Genomic DNA, 18,077 nt, shown 5'->3' with positions numbered 1-18,077 from the left:
AAGACAAAGTAGTCAGTTCCATGGGATTCCCAGCAATCACGTCCATAAAACAGTGAAAAGTTTTAAATACATTAACTGCAACATCACGCAATGAAACTATCATAAGATGAAATAGAAGGAAGCACTTTCTTCGTAAGACAAGCCTTGATAAATGAATCAAACCTACTCTCTCTCTCTTTTTTTTAACCAAACAAAATGATTAACTAATACAATATATCTGGGACTCTGTAGAATTACTCTTACCCACTTATAAAACTGAAGGGATCCTGTCACATATTTTTACCTGTTTTGACAAGAGTGTAAGGTTATTATACTTATCTACTACTGCGGGCAAGAATCCCTTAGAAGAAATGGAGTAGCCATCATAGTCAACAGAAGAATCTGAAATGGAGTACTTGGATGCAATCTCAAAAATGACAGAATGATCATTGTTTGTTTCCAAGGTAAAGCATTCAATATCACAGTAATCCAAGACTTTACCCCAACCAGTAATGCTGAAGAAGCTGAAGCTGAGTGCTTCTATGAAGACCTACAAGATCTTCTAGAACTAACACCATAAAAAGATGTCCTTTTCATTATAGGGAACTGGAATTCAACAGTAGGAAGTCAAGAAAAACCTGGAGTAACAGGCAAATTTGGCCTTGGAGTACAACATGAAGCAGAGCAAAGGCTAATAGAGTTTTGCCAAGAGAACACACTGGTCATAGCACACCCTCGTCCAACAACACAAGAGAAAACGCTACAAATGGACATCACCAGATGGTCAATAGCGAAATGAGATTGACTCTGTTTTTTGCAGCCAAAGATGGAGAACCTCTATACAGTCAGCAAAACAAGACTGGGAGCTGACTGTGGCTCAGATCATGAACTCCTTATTGCCAAATTCAGACTTAAATTGAAGAAAGTAGGGAAAACCACTAGACCATTCAGGTAGGACCTAAATCAAACCCCTTACAGTTATACAGTAGAAGTGAGAAATAGATTCAAGGGATTAGATCTGATACAGTGGCTGAAGAACTATGGACAGAGGTTCGTGACATTGTACAAGAGGCAGGGATCAAGACCATCTTCAAGAAAAAAAATGCAAAAAAGCAAAATGGTTGTCTGAGGAGCTCTTACAAAAGCTGAGAAAAGAAGAGAAGCTAAAGGCAAAGGAGAAAAGGAAAGATATACCCATTTGAACGCAGAGTTCCAAACAATAGCAAGGAGAGATAAGAAAGCCTTCCTCAGTGATCAGTGAAAAGAAATAGAGGAAAACAATAGAATGGGAAAGACTAGAGATCTCTTCAAGAAAATGAGAGATACCAAGGGAACATTTTATGCAAAGATGGGCACAATAAAGGACAGAAATGGTATGGACCTTGCAGGTGGCAAGAATACACAGAACTATACAAAAAGATCTTCACAACCCAGATAATCAAATGGTGTGTGATCACTCACCTAGACCTAGACATCCTGGAATGTGAAGTCAAGTGGGCCTTAGGAATCATCACTATGAACAAAGCTAGTGGAGGTGATGGAATTCCAGTTGAGCTATTTCAAATCCTGAAAGATGATGCTGTGAAAGTGCTATACTCAATATGCCAGCAAATTTGGAAAACTCAGCAGTGGCCACAGGATTGGAAAAGGTCAGTTTTCATTCTAGTCTCAAAGAAAGGCAATGCCAAAGAATGCTCAAACTACCACACAATTGCACTCATCTCACAGGCTAGCAAAGTAATGCTCAAAATTCTCCAAATCAAGCTTCAACAGTACATGAACCATGAAATTCCAGATGTTCAGCCTGGACTTAGTAAAGGCAGAGGAACCAGAGATCAAATTGCCAATATCTGCTGGATCATCAAAAAAGCAAGAGAGATCCAGAAAAACATCTACTTCTTCTTTATTGACTATGCCAAAGCCTTTGACTATGTGGATCACAACAAACTGAAAAATTCTTCAAGAGATGGGAATACCAGACCACCTGACCTGCCTCTTGAGGAATCTGTATGCAGGTCAGGAACAGTTAGAACTGGACATGGAAAAACAGATGGGTTGCAAATCAGGAAAGGAGTACGTCAAGGCTGTATATTGTCACCTTGCTTATTTAACTTATATGCAGAGTACATCATGAGAAATGCTAGGCTGGAAGAAGCACAAGCTGGAATCAAGATTGCCGGGAGAAATATCACCTCAGATATGCAGATGACACCACCCTTATGGCAGAAATATGAAGAAGAACTAAAGAGCCTGTTGATGAAAGTGAAAGAAGAGAGTGAAAATGTTGGCTTAAAACTCAACATTCAGAAAACTAAGATCATGGCATCCAGTCCCGTCACTTCATGGCAAATAGATGGGGAAACAGTGGCAGACTTTATTTGTTTGGGGCTCCAAAATCACTGCAGATGGTGATTGCAGCCATGAAATTAAAAGACGCTTACTCCTTGGAAGGAAAGTTATGACCAACCTAGACAGTACATTAAAAAGCAGAGACATTACTTTGCCAACAAAGGTCTGTCTAGTCAAGGCCATGGTTTTTCCAGTGGTCATGTATGGATTTGAAAGTTGGACTGTGAAGAAAGCTGAGCACCGAAGAATTGATGCTTTTGAACTGTGGTGTTGGAGAAGACTCTTGAAAGTCCCTTGGACTGCAAGGAGATCCAACCAGTCCATCCTAAAGGAAATTAGTCCTGAATATTCATTGCAAGGACAGATATTGAAGCTGAAACTCCAGTACTTTGGCCACCTGATGTGAAGAGCTGACTCATTTGAAAAGACCCTAATGCTGGGAAAGATTGAGGGCAGGAGGAGAAGGGGATTACAGAGGATCAGATGTTTGGATGGCATCACCGACTCAATGGATATGAGTTTGGGTAAACTCTGGGAGTTGGTGATGGATAGGGAGGCCTGGCGTGCTGCAATTCATGGGGTTGCAAAGAGTCAGACATGACTGAGTAACTGAACTGAACTGAACTGAACTGAGACAACATATTAAAAAGCAGAGACATTACTTTGCCAATAAAGGTCCATGTAGTCAAAGCTTTGGTTTTTCCAGTAGTCATGTGTGGATTTGAGAGTTGGACTATAAAGATAGCTGAGTGCTGAAGAATTAATGGTTTTGAACTGTGGTGTTGGAGAAGACTCTTGAGAGTCCCTTGAACTGCCAGGAGTTCCAACCAGTCCATCCTAAGGGAAATCAGTCCTGAATATTCATTGGAAGGACTGATGTTGAAGCTGAAACTCCAATACTTTGGCCACCTGATGCAAAGAGCTGACTCATTTGAAAGGATGCTGGAAAAGATTGGAGATGGAAGGAGAAGGGGACAATAAGAGGACGAGATGGTTGAATGGCGTCACCGACTCAATGGATATGAGTTTGAGTAAACTCCAGGAGTTGGTGATGAACAGGGAAGCCTGGCGTACTGCAGTCCATGGGGTTGCAAAGAGTCAGAGACGGCTGAGTGACTGAACTGACTGTTATGTAACTGTTCCGTGTAACTCTAGGGAAATCCTAAAATATGAATATCCATCCTGTATGACATGATGTCTTACAAATGATGTATAAGGAAATCAATTCTATGACTGCTGACAACATTCACAATCTACCTTGTGTAACAAAAATTGTTTGAGATCAGGAAAATAAAGCACTAGACATTTTTGCTGTGGTTTTTGAGTCCCTGGCTAGTTGGCATACCTATGTTGATTGTCACCTTTATTTATTTTTTTCTTTCCAAAATATATTCTCACTGAGGTCTGGTGTGACATGTACAATATCACCTTAATCTCTACATCACTACTTCTGGCATGAAAACTTTGCTCTCCAAGAGAGGTAACTAAACTGTTATTGGAAACAAAATTACATTAGCTCAGAAAACTGAGCCCTGCCAGTCTGCCCTGGTTTATCAACTACAGAGAAAAAAAAATCAGATATCAGTCATTCTGATTTGGAATAAGATTTTTCTGGTAGAGAAAGAAGACTTGGAGACATGACAAAGAAATATGTGCTACTTGTTAATATTCTCTTATATCATAGAATAAGTTCTACTAAAAAATAGAAAACATTTTTGCTTCATGTATTTGAACAAAATGTTCTAAATTATCTGACATGTTGAAACGCAGTTATCTTCTTTGCAGCAGAGGTGCTAACTGACGGAATAAGCACCAAAACATGACCAGGGAGATGGGATTATATTTTCTTTGTATTCTTTTTTTTTTTAATTGAAGTATAGTTGCTTTACAATATTATGTTAGTTTTAGGTATATAGCATAGTGATTCAGTATATTTGTATAGATTATATGTCATTCAAAATTATCACAAGATAATTGTTATATTTGCCAATGCTAAACAACATATCCTTGTGGCTTCTCTATTTTATACATAGTAGAATTCATCTCTTAGTTCCATACCCTTATTTTGCCCCTCCCCACTGGTAACCACTAGTTTGTTGTCTATATTTTTAAGTCTGTCTTGCATATACATTCATTTGTATTTTATTTTAGATTCTACATATAACTGATATCTTACAATACTTGTCTTTGTCTGACTTATTTCACTAAACATAATATTCTCTAGGTCTATCCATGTTGATGCAAATGGAAGAATTTCATTATTTTTTTAAGACTAAGTAATATTCTTTGGTGGGCTTCTCGGGTGGTTCAATGGTAAAGAATCTGCCTGCCAATATAGGAGACTTTAGTGTGATCCCTGGGTTGGAAAGATCCCCTGGAGAAAGACATGGCAACCCACACCAGTATTCTTGCCTGATTTTATTTTCTTGGGCTCCAAAATCACTGTGGATGGTGACTGCAGACATGGAGTTAAAGGGCACTTGTTCCTCTGAAGGAAAGCTAGATAAACCTAGACAGTTTAACTTTGCCGACAAAGGTCCATATAGTGAAACCTATTGTTTTGCTGGTAGTTATGTATGGTAGTGAAAGTTGGACCTAAAGAAGGCTGAGTGACAAAGAATGCTTTCAAACTGTGGTGCTGGAAAAGACTCTTGAGAGTCCCTTGGATGGCAATGAGATCAAACCAGTCAATCCTAAAGGAAATCAACCCTGAATATTCATTGGAAGGACTGATGCTGAGGCTAAGTTCCAACATTTTGGCCACCTGATGCATAGAACTGACTTTTTAGAAAAGACTCTCATGCTGGGAACGATTGAGGGCAGAAGATGGGGGCAACAGAGGATAAGGCGGTTGGATGGCATCATCAACTCAATGGACGTGAGTTTGAGCAAATTCCAGGAGAGAGTGAAGGACAGGGAAGAGTGGCGTGCTGCAATCCATGGGGTCGCAGGGTCAGACATAACTTAGTGACTGAACAACAGCAATATTCCATTGTACACACACACACACTTCACACCTTCTTTATCTATTCATCCATTGATGGCACTTAGGTCACTTCCATATCTTGCTATTGCAGACAGTGCTGCTATGAACACTGAGGTGCATGCATTGTTTCAAACTGGTGTTTTCATTTTTTCCAGATATATATATATTCCATATATATATATTTTATATTTTCTCTTAGTTACCTTTAGAATGTGCAAGTCTGTATTACTGCACTTAATGGAAAGTTACATTTGTTTTTGTCTTGGTGTTCTAATATACTGTGATATCCTAGAAAGCACGGGTTGTTATTTGACTTTATTTGTTGAGTGGCTGGTGCTATAGTGGGTAACACAGTGAGAGGACTCAGTGTTTCTTGATTAATCCCAGGACCACTAGGATTCACCTAAGACCTCATCTTTGGCTATAAACCACACTACTTACAGGTTAATCATTTGAAGTTCTAGCAATTTGTCATGATGTATAAGAAAAAAATGGAAAATGTTCTCTGGATTAAAGACTTCCCATGTCTTGAACAGGAACATTTCTTCTCTGGTGGCTGCTTCCTTTGGGGAGAAAGGGAAACCCCACACAGCTTAACATGTTGCAACTAACGCTGAGTCACCAAGAATTTCTGAGCAGGTGGGTTCTGCGAATAGACTAAATACCACAGTTAGTGATCCAGAAAGGCAGATGCATCTCCGGAAGTCCAAGATGACTGCTTTTTATCTTGGATTCTCTGTGGCATGAAATGGTTTTCTTTAAAACTTCTACTCCCTACCCCCAAATTTGTCAAAATCAATTGTTTTGAAGTTACAAAAAAAGAAATAGAACATGTTCTCCATATTCCAATAGAAAATCTATGCCACATGACATCACTTCTTAATGCATCGCATTAACACTTCATAATATATTCATGTTTGCAAATAGGATATTTAATCATATGAATTCCTGCCTATGCCAGTTCTGTTTATTGTGAGACTAAAATGAGGACTGCAAACAATGAGCTCATGCAGTACTATTAATATCAGCATTTTGACTATTTATTTTTTATTGAGCTCTAGCCTCTCCACTGAAGATTAAAGCATAATATTATATAGAAACAATAACAGAAAGACTCTTTTGCTAATATTCTAATTTCTTGCCCAAGACTGAAGCTCCCAGAATTTAGGTATATTTTGATATTTTACTGAGGGAAAAACTATGTTAGACTTGGTGTTGATGGTGGAAAGAAACTGAAATTATTTTCTCAGTCTTCCACCATCCACTGCCTAATTCTTAATTTTAATTTTGCTATCAAGACCAAATCCAAATTTTGTAGGACATTATACAATTCAGGGGGACTTCTTTAAGAAGAAGAACACTGTATTAGTTAGGTCAGGTTGTCATCACAAAATACCATTGATTGGGTGGCTTAAGCAACAGATTTTTTTTTTTTTGGCCTTTCATATAAGCTTCATTTTATGTATTTTATTATTGAAATATAGTTGGTTTGGGGGTTTCCCTGGTGGCTCAGAAGGTTAAGAATCTGCCTGCAGTATGGGAGACTAGGATTTGATCCCTGGATTGGAAAGATAACTGGGAGAAGGGAATGGCTATGCACTCCACTATTCTTGCTTGGGAAATCCTGTGGACAGAGGAGCCTGGTGAGGACTACAGGTATTTTTTTCCTCAGATGGATTAGTTAACATTTTCTCTACATTCTTTAAGATCTCAAATTCCAAGTGCAAACTCTTTCTTTTCCTAAGAGTCATAGAGTATTCTCATTTTAAAGTCAAGGTAAAACATGGAGAAGAACACAACTTCTCAACTTATTTTGGTAATAATTATGTAAATTTTAAAAGGGAAAAGATACAAGTCTTGAATGGCACACACTGAGCTTGTATTTATTTAGAAAAGTCAGACAAGATTTATAAACTAAAAAACCTAAATTAGCTTAGCTTAAAAGGTTCTGTGCCAAAAATAAAAATTTAAAGAAGACTGTACCCTGTTTGGTTAGGACTGTATTTGCAAAGTTTTCATGGTAAGAAGGAATCTCACAATATTTGCCCAGCCTGGTGTGCACAGATCATCATAAAGGCCTTTTTATTACCACTGGGTCTCCTATATTTGTGGCCAGTAGCAGTTGCCTCTATCTTAATAAGGCCTAACTAGAAGAAAAAAAATCACTATGGGTTTTGAAAATAAGATTTATGTACAATGAATGCATTATATCATATTCAAACTACATATTCTCCAATTCATATCTAAAATTCGTTAGCAACATCAGTTGGAAGCTGACAAAACAAATGAGTAACAGGTATCAGAATAGTTGTGCAAAGTGAATCCAAGTTACCAACTGATGACTTCATAGAGTTAGAACTGTCCTTTCAGATAAACTGAACTTTTCTTGAAAGCTAATCGTCTTTGTTTCTGAACACTGGAGAGAAGTATCTAGCCCTTGGAAATTGCAAATGGAGGCAAACACTTCAAGACTATATTTTCATTGGCTCCCCTTTAGGATTGCAATACCTGAGATATTTCTCTTTAAATTTTAAAATTTCTTTGTCATGGTTATGATACTATGAGCAAAATAGATAATGCCACTGAAGGTGTTCAGCGTCGTTATTGACAGTGTGTCAAATATTGAACACTTTTCATATTGCGTGCAATCCTCATGATGCTGGGTTTGAGAACATCTGAGAAATGAAACAATTTACCCATGGACACGAGGTTACCTCAAAGTTAAAACAAAATCAACGTTTTTTTCAAGAAGATACCTATTATCTTACAAATACAATTTTTTTTTCCATATCTAAGGCCAAATAGTCTAATGTACTGGATAAGCAGGGACTAAGAGAAAGTCATTTTTAAAGGCATGACTTAAAAATATCTCCTCCATGTAACCTAGCCTTCCTGATTTCTTTCAGAGTACTTTGTAACTCTGTATTTCGTACTTTGTAAAAGCACTTAGCAAATTATTTTTTGCCTAGGTTTAATCCCTTATGTGTTTATTCTTTGAGATGAACCATGCTTCAGTCATTTCCCTAAAGCTGTGAGCACAATGGCTAGGCTGTTGAAATGACTTAAATATTTCTTGCAAATGGAGGACCAGACAAGTTTATAAGTTTGATGACAGCCAGAAAAACCCAAGCGAGTCCTGCAATTTATCATTCTTGTTTCACCTTCTTCATCAACACTGGAATAAGGCCAAATATCCAAATTAATGGAAAGCTTCATATTATATATGTAAATCTGCTGGCTTCTAAAAAATTTGCTATTTTGGATCCAAATCCTATGTTTTATCCTTCTACAAGTAAGTAGACAAGATTATCAGTAAATGAAAAATATAGATCTGATATCCTCCTCAAATTTTTTGCACTATTTTATTAATGTGAAATATGTTTGACTGAAAAAATATCTACAGTATAATTGCACATTGGCAAGGAGACCAAAATTTGAAAGGATTTCATTTAGTCTTGATGCATGGAATAAGTCCCATTTTGTGTTCAATATGCAGCAGATACTGTGGGCTGTTCTAGTGCAATTCATGTTTAAGAGAGTCGCACTGAAGTAAATACTTTTCAATACTGGAATTATAGCTATTAGTTCAAGTCCTTTTCTTTATTTCTTAGAGAAATGGAATTAAAAAAAAAAAAAAACCACTACATGAAGGCAAATATAACATCACAAATGTGCCCAGGTCTGGGAATTACTGGGAATGGTCAGATCAGATCAGAGATCAGATCAGTCGCTCAGTCGTGTCCAACTCTTTGCGACCCCATGAACCGAGCACGCCAGGCCTCCCTGTCCATCACCAACTCCCAGAGTTCACCCAGACTCACGTCCATCTAGTCAGTGATGCCATCCAGCCATCTCATCCTCTGTCGTCCCCTTCTCCTCTTGCCTCCAATCCCTCCCAGCATCAGAGTCTTTTCCAATGAGTCAACTCTTCGCATGAGGTGGCCAAAGTCCTGGAGTTTCAGCTTTAGCATCATTCCTTCCAAAGAACACCCAGGGCTGATCTCCTTCAGAATGGACTGGTTGCATCTCCTTGCATTCCAAAGGACTCTCAAGAGTCTTCTCCAACACCACAGTTCAAAAGCATCAATTCTTTGGCGCTCAGCCTTCTTCACAGTCCAACTCTCACATCCATACATGACCACAGGAAAAACCATAGCCTTGACTAGACGAAATTTTGTTGGCAAAGTAATGTCTCTGCTTTTGAATATGCTATCTAAGTTGGTCATAACTTTCCTTCCAAGGAGTAAGCATCTTTTAATTTCATGGCTGCAGTCACCATCTGCAGTGATTTTGGAGCCAAAAAAAAAATAAAGTCTGGCACTGTTTCCACTGTTTCCCCATCTATTTCCCATGAAGTGATGGGACCGGACACCATGATCTTCGTTTTCTGAATGTTGAGCTTTAAGCCAACTTTTTCATTCTCCACTTTCACTTTCATCAAGAGGCATTTTAGTTCCTCTTCACTTTTTGCCATAAGGGTGGTGTCATCTGCATATGTGAGGTTATTGATATTTCTCCCAGCAATCTTGATTCCAGCTTGTGCTTTTTCTAGTCCAGCATTTCTCATGATGTACTCTGCATGTAAGTTAAATAAACAGGGTGACAATATACAGCCTTGACGTACTCCTTTTCCTATTTGGAACCAGTCTGTTGTTCCATGTCCAGTTCTAACTGTTGCTTCCTGACCTGCATACAGATTTCTCAAGAGGCAGATCAGGTGGTCTGGTATTCCCATCTCTTGAAGAATTTTCCACAGTTTATTGTGATCCACACAGTCAAAGGCTTTGGCATAGCCAATAAAGCAGAAATAGATGTTTTTCTGGAACTCTCTTGCTTTTTCCATGATCCAGCGGATGTTGGCAATTTGATCTCTGGTTCCTCTGCCTTTTCTAAAACCAGCTTGAACATCAGAAAGTTCACAGTTCACATATTGCTGAAGCCTGGCTTAGAGAATTTTGAGCATGACTTTACTAGCATGTGAGATGAGTGCAATTGTGCGGTAGTTTGAGCATTCTTTGGCATTGCCTTTCTTTGGGATAGGAATGAAAACTGACCTTTTCCAGTCCTGTGGCCACTGCTGAGTTTTCCAAATCTGCTGGCATATTGAGTGCAGCACTTTCACAGCATCATCTTTCAGGATTTGGAATAGCTCAACTGGAATTCCATCACCTCCACTAGCTTTGTTCGTAGTGATGCTTTCTAAGGCCCACTTGACTTCACATTCCAGGATGTCTGGCTCTAGGTGAGTGATCACACCATCGTGATTATCTGGGTCATGAAGATCTTTTTTGTACAGTTCTTCTGTGTATTCTTGCCACCTCTTCTTAATATCTTCTGCTTCTGTTCTGTCCATACCATTTCTGTCCTTTATCGAGCCCATCTTTGCATGAAATGTTCCTTTGGTATCTCTGATTTTCTTGAAGAGATCTCTCGTCTTTCCCATTCTGTTGTTTTCCTCTATTTCTTTGCATTGATCACTGAAGAAGGCTTTCTTATCTCTTCTTGCTATTCTTTGGAACTCTGCATTCAAATGTTTATATCTTTCCTTTTCTCCTTTGCTTTTCACTTCTCTTCTTTTCACAGCTATTTGTAAGCTATCTCTAAATATGAGAGCACAACTTTCAAATATTTTAGTTTAATCTAGAATTAGTAGGGATTCTAAGAATATTTAGAGTGCTTTAAACAAATTGTGTCCTCACCTTCATTAACCTTGATCCAAGATTATACTTCAGGAAGGCTAAAGACCTAAGATTCATCCCAATTGTCTGAACTGTAAGATTACTTGTAAGAAATATATTCTTTATATCAGGTTTTATCCTTTCAATTGGTCTGTAAAGACAGTTCATCCTATGAAATGTTAAAATTCCAAATGGATTTTTTAATGAATAGTTGATACAAATATGTGAAAGTCAGCATGATAGTTATTAGGACTTCCCTGGTGGCTCAGACGGTTAAGATTCTGTCCACAATGTGGGAGACCCGGTTCGATCCCTGGGTCGGGAAGATCCCCTGGAGAAGGAAATGGCAATCCACTCCAGTACTATTGCCTGGAAAATCCCATGGACAGAGGAGCCTGGTAGGCTACAGTCCATGGGGTCGCAAAGAGTTGGACACAACTGAGCGACTTCACTACATAAAAAGCAGGTAAAGAATCAATAACTTCTGAATGTCTAGGGAGATAATCTGAGGATCAGAATTGGGCTTAGAATGAAAAAGATTCGTGTAGAAGGTCAGTTAAAATATGTCTATTAAAATGTTGAGTATAGTTGCTGTGTTTTTAAACTTGGGGACCTCTGAATCACAGTAGAATAAAATAGATAGTAACCAGACTGTGAAAACACTTAGGAAACTCATTCTGGAATTTAGCACAAAAAGAAATGCTCCTAATTAATCTGTTGGCATAATGAATCCAGATATTGGATTCCTATTATGAGAAAAGAGTCCTTTCTAAAACCAAGGAAGTATTACTTCAGCTATTCTGAAAGCCAGAAGAAAATTTGGAACATAGTGAATATTATTTTTACTTAAAGATCTTTACCAAACCAGCAATGTGTCTGTCACTATTCTGGAAAGAGTAATTACCAACTGAATTAGCTGACCAAGAATGGGATTCCATTTAGGGTCTCTATGAATTGTATTATTTGGCATGAAAAATATATTGTCACATTTTTCAGTTGACAAAAGCAAGTTGCTATTTTTAACTCTGAGGTGACATCAGTTTGGAATAATATGACCTCCTGTGATATATTTTACTTTCGTGTAATGAAAGTTATAAAGAGGATTTACTGACTTTTATTATTACAGCTCCACCTCTGGTTCTGCCCATTGTATTTCCTAATTATGCTCAGAGGATGGCTTCTTATCAAGGTGGTTTACTTATGAATAATGTTCTTTGTGTGGCTTCTGTAGTGGACAAGTTAGATTGCTTCTGACATCAGCCAGCAGTAAATTAGCTTCTAGTTCTAGAAGACTGAAAGATTTACTTTGTCAACATCCTTGCCTTCAGATGAAAATAACTTCCTTTAGGTTTTATTTGCTTTTCACCTGAGGCACTGAATACTCTCAGAGTTCCAAACAGGCTTCTAATTGTATATAAGGAAACAAAGTATACTTTCCAATACCTCAGGTAGTGAAATTTGTTTTCCGTTTTGTTTTTAAACTTATTTAAAAGGATACTGATTAGCCACATTTTTTTAAACAATAGTTGCACTTGGCTAGGGAGTTTCAATAGGACCTTAAGGTGTGCAAGGATTCCACAAAAATAAATTCTAAAACATTATATGAAATGATTTAAGTAAAAAGTATTGGATTCCAAGTAGATATTAATAGTTGGGAGAAAAACAATATGGTGTATATGAGAGAGAAATAATCTTTTCCTTATGGACACTGTAACTGCAGAGAAATAATTCTGATGAAGTGGAATTCATGCTAATACATTACTTGCTGGAAAATGTTAAGGACATGACTGGTATTTTTAAAAAGCATATATGTTAGGATTAAAATTTCCTACTATGGTGTATGGAAACTGTAAGTTTTATTTTAAATCAAGCCTCTTAACTTCCTAAAGATTAACTGAAAAAATATATTTATTTGAAAGTACACTCATTATGGTGATTGAGGTTATAAGGTGAGACAAATATTTAGAATAGTTGCTGTTAACACTTAATGATTTTTGGTGGAATAATTCTTTGTAATCATTTGGAAACTTACTAACATAAAATATGTTAAATTTATTTTTGTAACTTACGATTAAGAAGATCATAGCAAACATTGACAATGTGTCTGGAAGAATTTCGGCTAACGGAAGGGAAGGAAGGAAAGAAAACAAAACTAACAACGTTAACTCATTTTACTTATTTTTAATTAAAAAAATCTTATTGGAGTGTAATTGCTTTCAGTGCTGTGTTAGTTTCTGCTGCACAACAATGTGAACCAGCTTTGTGTATACATACCTCTCCCTCTTGAACATCCTTCCCACCCCTCCTCCCACATCTATTTCCTCAACAATAGTTTGTTCTTGAATTTCTCAGAACTTCTGTTTGGTTGCAAATTCAGCACATGATTATTTAGTGGATCACAACTGGCTCAAGGTAGCATGAAGTTATCCATGTGTTTTCCAGAGGTAGTCTTAAAAGTCATACTGTCTACATGAAAAAGAAATACTGAATTCAAATACTTTATTGAAGAAAGCATGTTCCTTCAATTTAAAAGATGGCATTCAGCCAAACTGGGTGATTCTTTTTCATTAAATGCAATAGTTAAACAGTCTGTCTTGGTGGATTTCCACCCTTGTCTTGTATGTGTTCTGTCACCATCAACAGTCGAGTCAATAGTTCATTGGTGTGCAGTGCCAGCCCAGGAGGAGACCCAGGATCACAAGAGGGGATGGAACTTAGACTAGGAATGCTGTGGAAGCAGTAGCAACAGCTGAAAAAGAGGACCCTTTATTTTGGAAATAAAATTAAAATAATTGTGGGAATTCCAGGGAAGTCTCAGTCTGGAAGAGCACTCCCCAAAATTGATGCTTTTGAACTGTGGTGCTGGAGAACTCTTGAGAGTCCCTTGGACTGCAAGGAAATCAAACCAGTCAATCCTAAGGGAAATCAACCCTGAATATTCATTGGAAGGACTGCTGCTGAGGCTGAAGCTCCAATACTTTGGCCACATGATGTGAAGAGGTGACTCTTTGGGAGTCACCTCTGGGAAAGAATGAGGGCAGGAAGAGAAGGGGGCAACAGAGGATGAGATGGTTGGATGGCATCACCGATTCAATGGACATGAATTTGGGCAGACTCTGGAAGATAGTAAAGGACAGGGAAGCCTGGCATGCTGCAGTCCTTGGGGTCGCAAAGAATCTGACACGACTGAGTGACTAAACAACAACAATGCTGGGATACAGCTTTCAACGTGCAGAGTAGGTTTAAAGAATGCCCAACAAGCAGACCAGGTTGTCCAAAGACTCCAACTGATGGATGCAAGCCTAAGGAAAAGGCAGATGATGCCTGGCAGCTGAGAAATGAGTTGGCAGGTAAAGGGAAATCACAGTCAATGAGCTGGAAGGACAGGCATGTTTCTTCTCTGGACTTGACTGCTCTTGGGTAAATAATGAGTAAATGGTGGATCTAGAAGATCTGAGTGCAAAGTACTTGAAATAAAGGGTCCGAGAAGATAACAAGTTTAGGGAAGTTCAGCTCAATGATATGGTAATAATAGCAAATAGTCTTTATTAATTGGAGAAGGAAATGGCAAGCCAGTATTCTTGCCTGGGTGAGAGAAACCTTGCAGGCTTCAGTTCATGGGGTCACAAAGAGTCAGGCATGGCTTAGCAACTGAGCATGCACTCTTTATTGATTATCTACTGTGTGTCAGATTTTAATTAAGCCATCAATCCATGTCATTTACTTGGCAGGACTGCTTTAGAAAGTATTGTTATTCCATTTAGGGACGAACAAATGTTGAGTTTGTTTTTGTTTTTTTGTTGTCATGGACAGAGAGTCTGTCCCACTTCCTTCCAGTGTAGCTCTGACAACTTGCCCCAGATCCAGATATCATCTTGAGCATTTTTTTCTACTTTTGCTCTCTAAGTTGTAAAGATTGGCATATAACACTTACCGGATTGCATTATAGTGAAGTGACAGATTTTTGGTAGGTTTTTGTTAAAATATTTGGTGGTTATTAAACATATCAGCTTTCCTTTACTATTTAACTGAACCTAGAATTATTTTAGTGTAACTTTAACAATTATGACAGTTCATAAAGCACTAGGGGGAAAAAGACATTGAGTTAAACTAGCCAAGCATGGAGCATGGAGTCTGCTATAAATATCAGAGATGAATTTGTCATAAATCACTAGATTCAGAACATAAAATACCCTTGTGCATGAAGTATACATAAACTGCTACATTTTTAAGTGACATGTGCACCATAGCAGTACAGCAGCAAACTAAGCTTAGAAGAACTTGCCAGCTTTTCCTTTCAGTTATCAAGCATCAAATGTGTCTTTATCCATTGCTAGTAAAACCATCACAAAAGAGAAACATCCTAAGTACAGATTCAGTATTATGATGATCATAGGAGAGAAACTATATATGTACATATGTGTGTGTGTGTATATATATATATATATAATCTCCATTACAGAGTGTCTTCTGGGAGATAATGAATATAGAAGTCTGCATTTATGTTGTACACTGATTATGATATCATCTTTATCCAATAACTTGAGAAATCAACATTGCTATTTTTGAACAAAAGAGAGAAAACAACTTGAAATTGCTTAGGTTGCAATTAAGAGTGCTATTTTTGTTAGAGCCTTGCAAAGTAGATCCAGGAAGAACTAAATGAGTTTATAGAGTATAGTTTGGTTATATGTGGACAAACTCCAGTTAAAATTTTTAGAAACCATTCTCTGTCAGAGAGAAATTAATTTGTATACCCCCAAAAGAGTGTGAGTTTCCAACTGTCTATAAGTACTATAAATCTATAAATACACAATTACCACTTACCAAATGGCATGAATGACTTGTTTAATATTACTTAACTGCAAGAAAGATGTTTTACTGTCTACCAAAAATATCAAGGGTCTTCCCTGGTGGCTCAGGGATTAAGAATCTGCCTGCAATTCAGGAGATGTGGGTTTGATCCCTGGGTCAGGAAGATCCCCTGGAGAAGGAAATGGCAAACCATTCCCCTATTTTTGGCTGAAAAATCCAGTGGACAGAGGATCCTGGTTGCTTACAGTCCATGGGGTCATAAAAGAGTCATACTGAAGAAGGAATTCATAGGGCCTGGACTCCATCTTAGGCCTGTTCATGCTTATCATGCTCAGCCACCTTTCCAATGGACTCTGAACTCTGTGTTTAGTGCCTATGAAAACAACAGAAGGATAAGACCCCCTCCAGACCAGGGAACCTTGAAGATCATATCTAGGTTACTCATCACCTAAGAGAAAACATACACTAATCACCCCTTCCTCCAGAAAGGCCATAAATTTTTCTGTATTTATCAGACTGTAACCTCAGGTTTATTGATTATTGGCTAGTTGTTTGACTGTTTGAGCACATGAGCACATAGCACGTGAATCATGGGGTTATTGGGATTGTATTTTCCTTGGTTTATGTAAGTCTCAAGGAATTTGGAGTGGGGTATAAAAGATTTTCACAAATGCTGGTTGGGGCCCTTGGCTAAGAGGAGACTCTTTCTTGGGCCCGCCGGTGTAATAAACTGCACTCCACTATCTGCATTGTCCTTCTGAGTGAGTTTGTTTCCTGGAACACGTGGCTACAACAATACATGACTTAGTGACAAAACAACAGCAAAAAAACATTGACTGTAGTTATTGTATTTATCAGAGCTCTAAATCTGAAAACCTAATGATTAAACAACAGTCTCCAGAAACTAATACGAATCAGACACTTGTTTTCTAACCATGTCAGTGAAATGAAGCTTAAATTCTAATACAATTATGTAAAGTTTAAAAATAAAATAAAATTTAAAAAAAAAAGGAGATCTGAAAGCTTAAAGCATCTAATCCAAGTAAAAAAATTTTTTTTTTAATTAGAAGGTGGAGGGAGGCTCTGATTTCACATTGTTGTTACTTTTGGTCTAACTAGGAAGGAGAAAGACTTTTAGTACATTCTAACCGAGAAAAAGGAAGAAGAGAAATACACAATGATGGGGAAGTACAGCCACATGAAGACTCAGAAATCAATATATATTCTGTATGGAGCACACTTGCATTGTTGCTTTCTATGTAAAATGACTACATGGAAAGTAAGATATATATATCTCATATCCTTTACTTCCCTTAAGATTTGCTTTAATGAGGATATGCATTCTCCTTACATGTAGTTAAACAAATAGAAGGATAAGGAAAAATGCATATGTAGACTATAATATTGTCATTTAAAAATAAGGTGAACATAATTTATTTAGTGCTATTATATTTAATCTCTAATTTAGGCTTCCCAGGTGGCGCAGTGGTACAGATTCCACCTGCCAGTACAGGAGACATGGGTTTGATTCCTGGGTTGGGAAGATCCCCTGGAGGAGGGAATGACAACCTTTTCTAGTACTCTTTCCTAGGAAATCCCACGGACAGAGGAGACTGGTGGGCTATAGTCTACAGGGTAGCAAAGAACCAGACATGACTGAGCGACTAAACAACAATAATATGAAGAAAAGCATTACTAAGATGATAAGAATTCTGGGACTGTACCAGAAAACCCTGATTCAGTTCAGTTCAGTCGCTCAGTTGTGTCTGACTCTTCACGACCCCATGAATCGCAGCACGCCAGGCCTCCCTGTCCATCACCAACTCCCAGAGTTCTCTCAGACTCACATCCATCGGCATCAGTGATGCCATCCAGCCATCTCATCCTCTGTCATCCCCTTCTCCTCCTGCCCCCAATCCCTCCCAGCATCAGAGTCTTTTCCAATGAGTCAACTCTTCGCATGAGGTAGCCAAAGTACTGGAGTTTCAGCTTCAGCATCATTCCCTCCAAAGAAATCCCAGGGCTGATCTCCTTCAGAATGGACTGGTTGGATCTCCTTGCAGTCCAAGGGACTCTCAAGAGTCTTCTCCAACACCACAGTTCAAAAGCATCAATTCTTTGGCACTCAGCCTTCTTCACAGTCCAACTCTCACATCCATACATGACCACAGGAAAAACCATAGCCTTGACTAGACGGACCTTTGTTGGCAAAGTAATGTCTCTGCTTTTGAATATGCTATCTAGGTTGGTCATAACTTTCCTTCCAAGGA

This window comes from Bubalus bubalis, chromosome 15, assembly GCF_019923935.1.
Source record: "Bubalus bubalis isolate 160015118507 breed Murrah chromosome 15, NDDB_SH_1, whole genome shotgun sequence".
Lineage (NCBI taxonomy): Eukaryota > Metazoa > Chordata > Mammalia > Artiodactyla > Bovidae > Bubalus > Bubalus bubalis.
The sequence above is the reverse complement of the archived record's forward strand: the minus strand, read 5'-3'. Positions refer to the sequence as shown.